This window comes from Rhea americana, unplaced genomic scaffold (assembly GCF_003343005.1).
Source record: "Rhea americana isolate MKP2758 unplaced genomic scaffold, rheAme1 scaffold_99, whole genome shotgun sequence".
NCBI classification, from domain to species: Eukaryota; Metazoa; Chordata; class Aves; order Rheiformes; family Rheidae; genus Rhea; species Rhea americana.
This window is the reverse complement of record NW_028187188.1, coordinates 313,395-322,455: the sequence shown is the minus strand read 5'-3', so window position 1 is coordinate 322,455 and position 9,061 is coordinate 313,395. Positions and strand designations below refer to the sequence as shown.

Below are 9,061 nucleotides of genomic sequence, written 5' to 3'. Positions count from 1 at the left end.
ATTGATCTATGACCTGAATTTTCACAGATAACATCTCAAGTTGAGAAATCCATGTGCAGAAAAGATATTGTGAAGCAAAATGAACTTCACATGAGTGCATCCTTTTTAAACCTTCTCAAGCACAGAATTATTGGCCTGGCAGTTTATTAATTTTTTTTGTACCTCTCCATCAACTCCATTTTCTTAAAGTGCAACATTTTTACTCTTGGATCTTAAATAAACCACCATGTAAAATAAAMGACTTTGACTTTTTTTGTGCAGAAACCTATGACTTTATTTTTCTTTCCAGTGTTAAGTGTGACAGCAAGTACAGTGGTTTATCCATCAGGTTCATGATGAAATATTATCCAAATACCAATAATTTTTCTTCACAGGAACACTGAGATTTTTAGTTAATTTTGTAAATTAAAAACTGTACTTAAGTTATTAAGCTATTGTATACACTAATAATTACTGTRTCTACACACTTATTTACTGTGACTTTGCGAATATTAACTGAACAGAATCAGTAAAAGTATAATTTTGCTGATAAATTAATGCTGCTTTGTAGGTCATTCAGTATGGCTGCTTGGGCTTCTTTTCATTGGATTATCTTTTTAACTTTCTTTCAATAGATAGTGGGGTGACCTTATAAGACAGCTATTTATTCATTGGAAGTGGAGGCATGTTATTCCCATTAATGAATGGAATTTATGAGAATTTGCACTCTGCAATCACTGGTGCCAAAGTGGGGTCAGTATAATGTAAAGTACTGTCTAATGTAACATCTCTAATAGTATAAAATTACAGGTTATTTCCTCACTTTTAAAAGATATTTTTATTAATCTTGCCATTAATGTGGTTTTAAAACCATACTCTATCATATACCTATATAGATCCTGATGGAGACTGCCTAATTTAAGAATTTCTCTGTGAAAAATCTTCAAGGAAGAAGAAAGTTGTGGGGAGGGTTCCTAAGGTTTTATTATGGGCTTAGCATGATAAGGAGAAAGACTCATCTCCACAGATTTGGTAATGGTTATAAGCCTTTATTGGATAACATGATGAAACATAAAAAAGAAAAATAGTAGTATTCAAGGAAATTTCTTTTAGTGGAAATTTTCAGGATTAGTGTTACTTCAAAATCTTAAATATAAATCAGCAAATTTGACCCTTTTTAAAAGATTGCTATAATTTAGTATCATTAACTTTTTTCCAGCATGATATTAATTAGACTATGCAAGTTAGCTGCATGAAATGAAATTCATTTGACTAAAACAATGTGGATATGAGGTAATATTGATGTAGCACTCCTTTATATTATTTCTCAAGAGGAGATTAAGTTTGTCATAAAGAAATTGTACTAAAAAGTAAGATACTTGTAACTACATTGTACTAAGGCTTCTCAAAAATTGGAAGATGAAAGGCCGAGAAACATCTGAGAGATATGAGACTAATTTAGCAAATCTGTCACGTCTAAACCTTCAGTCTGATTTGGGAAGAAGGGAGGTTTTGACCAATTTGTCTTTAAGCCTTTTGCTTCAGAAAAGGGGAGATAGGAAAGTGGTATTAATCTATTTTTGCCATTTTTATCTTTTATCTCACAAAAATAAGTAGACAGTGATATGGGAAGTAGCAATCTTTATATAACTGATGGCCAAATTGTAGATCTAGTGAAGTTCAGGTCCAGAAAAAAAAATATTGAAGTAATTAGACTTTTTTTGGATTTCTGTGGCTATGAGAAAAGGATCATACTGTCATGCGGCTTCGTTTGTCAGTTACCTTAAAATAAGTTGTGTAAGTGTCCTGCAAAAATGATACTATAGATTTAAATAATAAAGTTTGTATTGTGAAGTGGGAAAGTGCTAATTAGTTAGTGATTAATTGTATCTGAAAAAAGGCAGAACACTGAACAAAACTTTCAACACTATAATATTGGTCCCAGACTCTCCTGAGATATCATTGTGTAAATATGACATAAATATGTTGAAAGGTTGCTGAAAAATGTGGAAGCAGTTCAGAAGAAAACATGTATTTGAAAGCTTTTTTGAACCACAGCTCTTTCAGAGTACAAACCCACAAAGGTGTGTGTGTGTGGGAAAAAAATTACACAACTGCTGTGCAATTTAACTTAACCCTATGTGTAGTGCATCTCATTTGAGCAAGTACAAATAGGCATTGTATAAATAAAATAATAGTTCACAGGGTGCAAGTGGCTTTTGGGATCAGGATTTTATTTTAGTATACTTGTTAATAGTTAGGGACAATGAATCTATTAGTACTTTAGATCTTTAAAAACACTTCTCCAGTCAGTAGAAGTTCCAWCAGAGTGTTTGAAGATTAATGTAGTTTTTTCTTTTGTATACATTTGTATTTACATACTTTAAAGCAGCAGTTCAGCTATACATAGCACTGATTTTCTTGAGCTGATTTACATTTCTTTGTAAGCCTTTAATACTTTCTATACTGAGTTTGCTTTTTAAAAAAAAATTCTTAATACCAAAACTTACATTTGTCTATGCTTAAGCAGAAAAATACAGAATTTCAAATTCTAATTTTGTTAATATAATATATTTTGGGAACCATAAATATATGCTACAATAAAGATTTACATGCCTTAAAAGTAAGAATAATATATTAAAATCTCAATGACTAGTGAGATGTTTTCAAATCTTAGAATATGCTTTTATAGCTTTGAATATGATCATTCCATCTTTGCTGTTAGCATCTTACTTTTTCCCATAGTATTTACAAAATTATTATTCCTTCTAGCCTGTAACAAATATTTCATAGTTGACTATACAACTTTCCATTGGACTTTTATGTTGATTGACCTTTATATTGATGATGAAAATCTGTTTTTATTGATAAAGCACACTGCAATCTTGAAAATTGTCAGTAATGTATCTGATGTGATCTATTAACAAAATTTTTGGTGTGAATTTCGTAGTCCTTTTTAGCTTAAAATCTTTTAAAAGTATATTTTGACTGTAAATAAACTTGGAAATTGTATGAAGACTACAGTTTTATACAATTTTATTTTTTTCTTCGGTTTCTCAGAGCATTCTGAAAAATTGGTTAAGTTTATCATTTTTGGCTTTTACCCACAGGAGTATGGGCTGAATAGTGTGTGACTATGCATTTAAATAACATCCACAATCTGTATGCTATAGTTTTTTCACATGTTTAGAACCTTTGGACTAGCTGATTTCTTTTAAATATAGTTGTGTTTTTTTTTTTTTTTTTTTTTTTTTTTTTTTTTTTGATGGCTTTTAAGACATGAATATTTTACATAAGGAGGGTTTAAGGAACCTTAGGACTTCCCTGTAAAATTGGGAGGAATAAATTTCACTTTGAAATCAATAGTCTCCCATAATCCTGGAACTTAATTAAATTGATATTAAAGAAATCCAGTTAGCAAATCTCTAAGAGATACAATAGTGGGCTGGAATTTTCAAAGCAGTTTTAAGAGGGCTATGTGCCAATGGGAGTTGAGTATCTGATTCCCTTGAGTTACTTTGAATATCCCAGCATTAGTTTCTTCTTTCTCTCACTGTTTTTTTTTTCTCTTTTTCCTTTTCTTTTTTTTCCCCTACTGGACTAAATTCTTTGAAAGTTGAACAAATTTGTGTTAATAGCAAATGATTCTAAAATTCAAAGTTATAGATATTTGAAGAGATCTGATGAGGAGGAAATAGGTGCCTCAGCTTTCAACTGTTTCTTGTTAATTATCTATCCTATAATTAAATCAAAATAATGGTTCAACATATGCAAACTAGTTGTTTTCTCAGTTTAGTTTCAACTTATCTATATAGGAAATGCTGAACCTTAAAAGTGAAGTTGCGGAAAACATGGTGCTATTTAATTTCTGTGCTTTCTCTTTACAGCCCTATTTTTCATGTTGATTCTTAGTATATTTTCTGTACTTGACAAATTAACTGAAGTTCAGATCTTCAGGTAGGAGAAACTAAAAATGGTCAAAATATTCTTGTTTTTAGGAAATAAGTGTTAGATGTTGACTTTGTCAGCAGTGCTAGTTCAGTCAAGAAGTTTCCATTATTTTCCCCAATGCTGTCATTCATTCCTGGCCCTACACTGTGGTTGGTCACCTCATTGGTTGCATGACCTGTTAGCATGTTAGGACCTGTTAGGTCCATGGAGCTGGGGGCTTGGAGTTTACAGACTATCAGCAGGACTTGAATTCTCCCTCAGCCTTTCTGGACAAGGTGGGACTGTTCCAGGAGCCTGGGACTCGCAAGGGCCTTGTGAATGTTTAAGTGGAGGTTATCCCTAATGAGAACCCCTGCATGGCTTCCTCTTGTTGGAGAGATTTTCTCAGGACAGAGGCTTCCTGTGTCCTCATCAAACTTGGAGGAGCTGGGCATACTGGCTGCTGTGAACTGCAATAGAGGTAATAGCTGGTTGTATTAGATATCTTCTCTGCAATAAAATGACTAAACTGTTGTTAAATAGCTTTATATGTGTCAGTGGGAGTATTCTGTTAAACAGACTTAAGCATCTATGTATATATTTGTCTTTACTGTATTGGATCAATGTCTTGTTGAAGTATTTGCTTATGTTCTTGAGGAAGAAATAAAGGTCTTGTGGATATCGTGCAAACCAGATTACGTTTAGGTTTAGGATTAAAATCTGCTTCAGGGCTCCTGCTTCTTCCTCAAAACAGGCAGAAAAATACTTTCATATGTGAATGAGGTTATTGCACATTTACTTCAGTAATCCATATGTAAGCATTATATTATATTATCCAGAGATACAGGACAGTGTAAATGTACAAAACATTGTTATACAAAATAAATATGTTATAATTAATGGCTTCAGTGGTTTGATGTGCTTGCAGTTCCAAAATATACAGTGACACTTTCTGTAAGAAAATATCATTCAAGTGTGTGACTGCTTAATTTGTATTTCTTCCACTGATTACAATTCTGTTTATAGGTTTCTGTGAATCATTAAGAAACTTATAAGCAAAAGCTATGGATTCTTTCCTATTTTCCTTGTTTTACAGCATAGAATAAAAATAGACAGTTTYGGAACTCTCAGAAACCCTATAACTGACAACAAGTGTAATTGTATGTTTATCTGATCTGCATTCCCACCCATTCTAGACTAGAAAACATTCGGATGCTAAAAATATAAAATGATTTAAGCAGTTTGTTTAATGATAAATGGTTCAGTGAGACAGATTGTTGTAATGATACCAGTTTAATGAAAGGGTAAAAATATGAGAATGGTAATTAAATCTGTCAAACTTATTAATTGTAATCATATCTTTTTGTAGCAGAGTTGCTCAGCACAAAATTAATTATTGCATACAGTAGTGAATAATGTACACAGTACGATTTTATGTGCTTCTGTATTTTTTAAAAATAAAAGACAGTAAATTAATTGTAATATAAGTAAATCTTACTAGACAGATGATAGTAAAAATGCATGCTATTAAAAGAATGTACTGATTACTAAAATATAAGAAAATGATTCACAAATCAGAATTTTGTCATAAACAGATACAATGTTATAAACAGATTAGGAGATATTTGTCATCAGATACTGAAACATCCTGTTATCTCCTAGAATTTTGGAATTCTCTCTTCTTAGACCGTGTATGTACCCTAAGCAAAAAATAATTGATTGAAATAATTTTTTTCCTGAGTAGACTGAAATCATATTAAGTGTCTAATATAACAATGTGTTTTGCACAGTCATGCAGGTCTTGCTGTCTATAAAGTTATAGTATACTTCTGGAATTTCAAAATAGAGGAAAACTTATTTTTTATATGGTTTTTGATTGCTGCTGGTTTTATTTATTGAATAATTGTGATTTGTTTTTACTCTGAGGTTTTTTATTCCAGATACATCATTTTAAGCACAATGTTTTTCATTTTACTATTGCAGATCAACTCCAAAGTTGTTTCTCTATCCTCTTTAGCCATTAAGATCTCTGTAGCATACTTGCCTTGGCCTAAAGCTGTTTGATTTAATTAATTCCTGGTTTTAATGTTATAGGACTAGTCTTTTTATGAAACACAGAATACATGACAACTCAGGTTAATGTAAATTTATGTTACAATTGCATGAAAAAGTTTTGCAGATACAAAATCTCTTCAGTTCTGTAAGATGAAAAGAACGCAGTAAGAATTAGGCCATCAACTGTTAGTTATTGGTCACTAGAAAGAGTACCACATGTGAATGTCACTGTCATTAAATAGTTGGAATCTTGTTTTAGTAACGATGTTTCCTGTTGTTGAACACATGATGCTATAGTAATTCAGGGAAAAGCTGAGCATACCAAAACTATTATAAAGAACAAACTTTAATTTGTAGTTAACTATAACTTAGTGTACGTTTTGTGTAAGAGGAAACATTTGTATTTATGCTCACTTCCATAGACTCTGAAAACACTGGTGATCATAGCAATGATTTAGAAATGTCTGTGTGTCAGTAACGTCAGCATGGAAGTAGTTAGAAAAATTAWTATTAAATCTCTATATTTGAACATGAAATAAAAGGGTAATTAATTTTGTTATGTTTAGATTCTAACAATACAAATAGTGTTCTTTTACAGGATTACCATCTTTAAACTGACCTTGTTTTCTCCAAGAGAAAGTAGATTTATGCAAGCTATATGTAGTCTTTAATGCAAATTTTACATGAGCAGAGCTATCAAAATTATTTTCTTAGTTCACTTAGCATCGCATAGCATGCTTCTGTTTGCACTGTGAAATGCAAATGAATGATGCCTCATTTGAGTACTTTGAACTGTGGAGGAGAGCAAGAAAACTGGAYGACAACTCACAAAATCTTAGTGCTGTTGTAAAGCGTTCCAATAATGGACTCAAATCACAAACTGCAAAATGTTAATTAAACTTTAGAGTATTTTTGTGGTTAGATTTGTAAATAAAAAAAAAAACACAATTGATTTAGTTGGTAACATATTTAAAAACTTTCAGTGTGTTGGGATGGTAGGTATTGCCTATGGCAAAGGTACCAAGCTCTTATAGAGAACAGCATGGTTGTGGAATATCCTTTTGTAAGATCTTGGCGCAATCTCAAGAAACCTCCCCCAACTACCCTAGCAGCTGACTAGTTAGTAGTTCATTTATATCTACTTCAAAATGAAATGTACATAAGAGTTCACTCTTAACATCACCTAAACTTAATTCATGCATTTAACCARTTGCTCACCAGCATATATTTGTAGATATTTCTATAATGCAAATTATGTTTTTTTTCAGGCTTTTCCAGGACCTGGACAATATGAAATAGAAAGTCAGTTTCAGAAAACTACAAATGCAATACAGAAGGGAAAAAAAWTTCTACACGCTCCTTTTCTTTCACAGTCCGAAGTAAGTCCCTGTACTTTCTTTCTCTTTATGTAYTATAATAACATGTTGTTAAACAATAGGTAACTAGGGTGTTCTATGACTGCTTAATAAATTGTTTCTCTGTGTGTTTCTGTATTGCTAGGTCTAATTGCTGATTGAGACATATATGAATACACCCCTGACAAACATTTTAAAGGACTCAAACAGGTGTTTATGGAAGAGTGTGTGTGTGTGTGTGTGTGTGTGTGTGTGTAAAATGTGGTTAGGCTTGAAAGTTCTCAGGTAGATAAGAGAATGGAGTCTCACTTTATTCCATATGCAGTCCATGGAGGAGGGTTCATAGGCATATCAGTGGTTATAGATTTCATTCAAGTAATGTTTAATACTTAGGTGTGTGCTCCTAAGCACACAGGATAATGGTGTAAATAAGTGAAATCTTTTTTTTAGACGTGTAGACCACTGCAACATATAGCATGTATACACTAAAATGGGTATTACCACATCTTTAAGGAAGATTTTCTCTGAAACGTAGGTCAGGTATCGGTTTCTGTCACATCTGAGGTGTCTGCTCCCTTTCTAAAGCATAATATGTTTAAAAGTAGTTTTAATATCTTTATAAAATGCATATATCTCTAAGTAATAGCTTTTAGCTGTTAGYGATCCAATGTGACATTTTCATGATTCTATGACCAAGTGTGAAAAATTTTTTAAATTATCAGGAAATAATCAAAAAGTAGGAAGCTGACAATATGCATTACACACTAGTATAGTCTTTGAACAAATCTTTCCTTCTCATTTCTCCTTCCATTACTGCATCAAAGGCCTCCTTTTCTCCCATCTGTATTTGTCATCTTAGGAAATATTTAGAACAAAAAATCATTTTGTATCTATCAATTAGATTATCTTTCTGTTTTTTAGTTTCACAAATAATGTATTCTAAAATTACAGCTGAATAAGCCTTTTTCTGATACTTGACCACTTTCAGGAAATTTCTCTTGTAAGTTATGGATTTGGTTTATCAAGGCAGTTTCTTCTTTTCTCACAATTTATATTCAGCTAAAATTCCTGTATCGTTCTTGCTTTGATTTTTACTTTGATTTTAATTTTTAAATTCCCAAATAATCCATGTGTCCTAGTTGTATAAGAACTAGGTTTTAAGTAGGTTATAGCTTCTAAATTTTGGCAAATAATACTTCTTCCTCTGTTCTATACTTAAGAAGCTTTTATTTTCTGAAAATATTTTCTAAATTTTTTTCATGAAAAAAATGCCACATTGAATGTTCAATTGAAACTGTCTGAAAACTAGTATGTAAATTGTTTTTACCTGTTTTGTCGGTGATGGTGAGCACAAGTGAGTGCAAGTAAATGTGAAAGGCAATGTATTGCTAATTCACATTTAGCATTCAGTGTGATTTGTGTATTGCTTGGGAYGGTATTTATGCTAGTAAGTACAGTAGGGTTTGCACACTCTACTARGGATTAATTTCTGGGCTCATGGCCAACTGACATGACATAGCTGCTGTCCRCACGGTTAAATTCTTTTACCCAAAAGACAAAGTGGCCATATGCAAATAGTCAKATGGGAACGATCTGTGGCCTGTGCTCACTCTTGGAGGTGTAGGCTTTCTCTTGAGAATGCTGGTTGACTTGGACTAGAAATTATGTTGCTCTCAATTAAATAGTAGGGAAAATCTCATACTAATGTTCAGGACTGTGCCCTGATCCTGCATAGTTCATTA

General features: G+C 32.2%; 1 protein-coding gene across 1 annotated transcript in view; it reads left to right on the top strand.

The window, feature by feature from the left end:
- STPG2 (sperm tail PG-rich repeat containing 2) overlaps positions 1–9,061 on the top strand; it is a 94,202-nt gene that overhangs the window by 29,049 nt on the left and 56,092 nt on the right. The window lies entirely within an intron of this gene.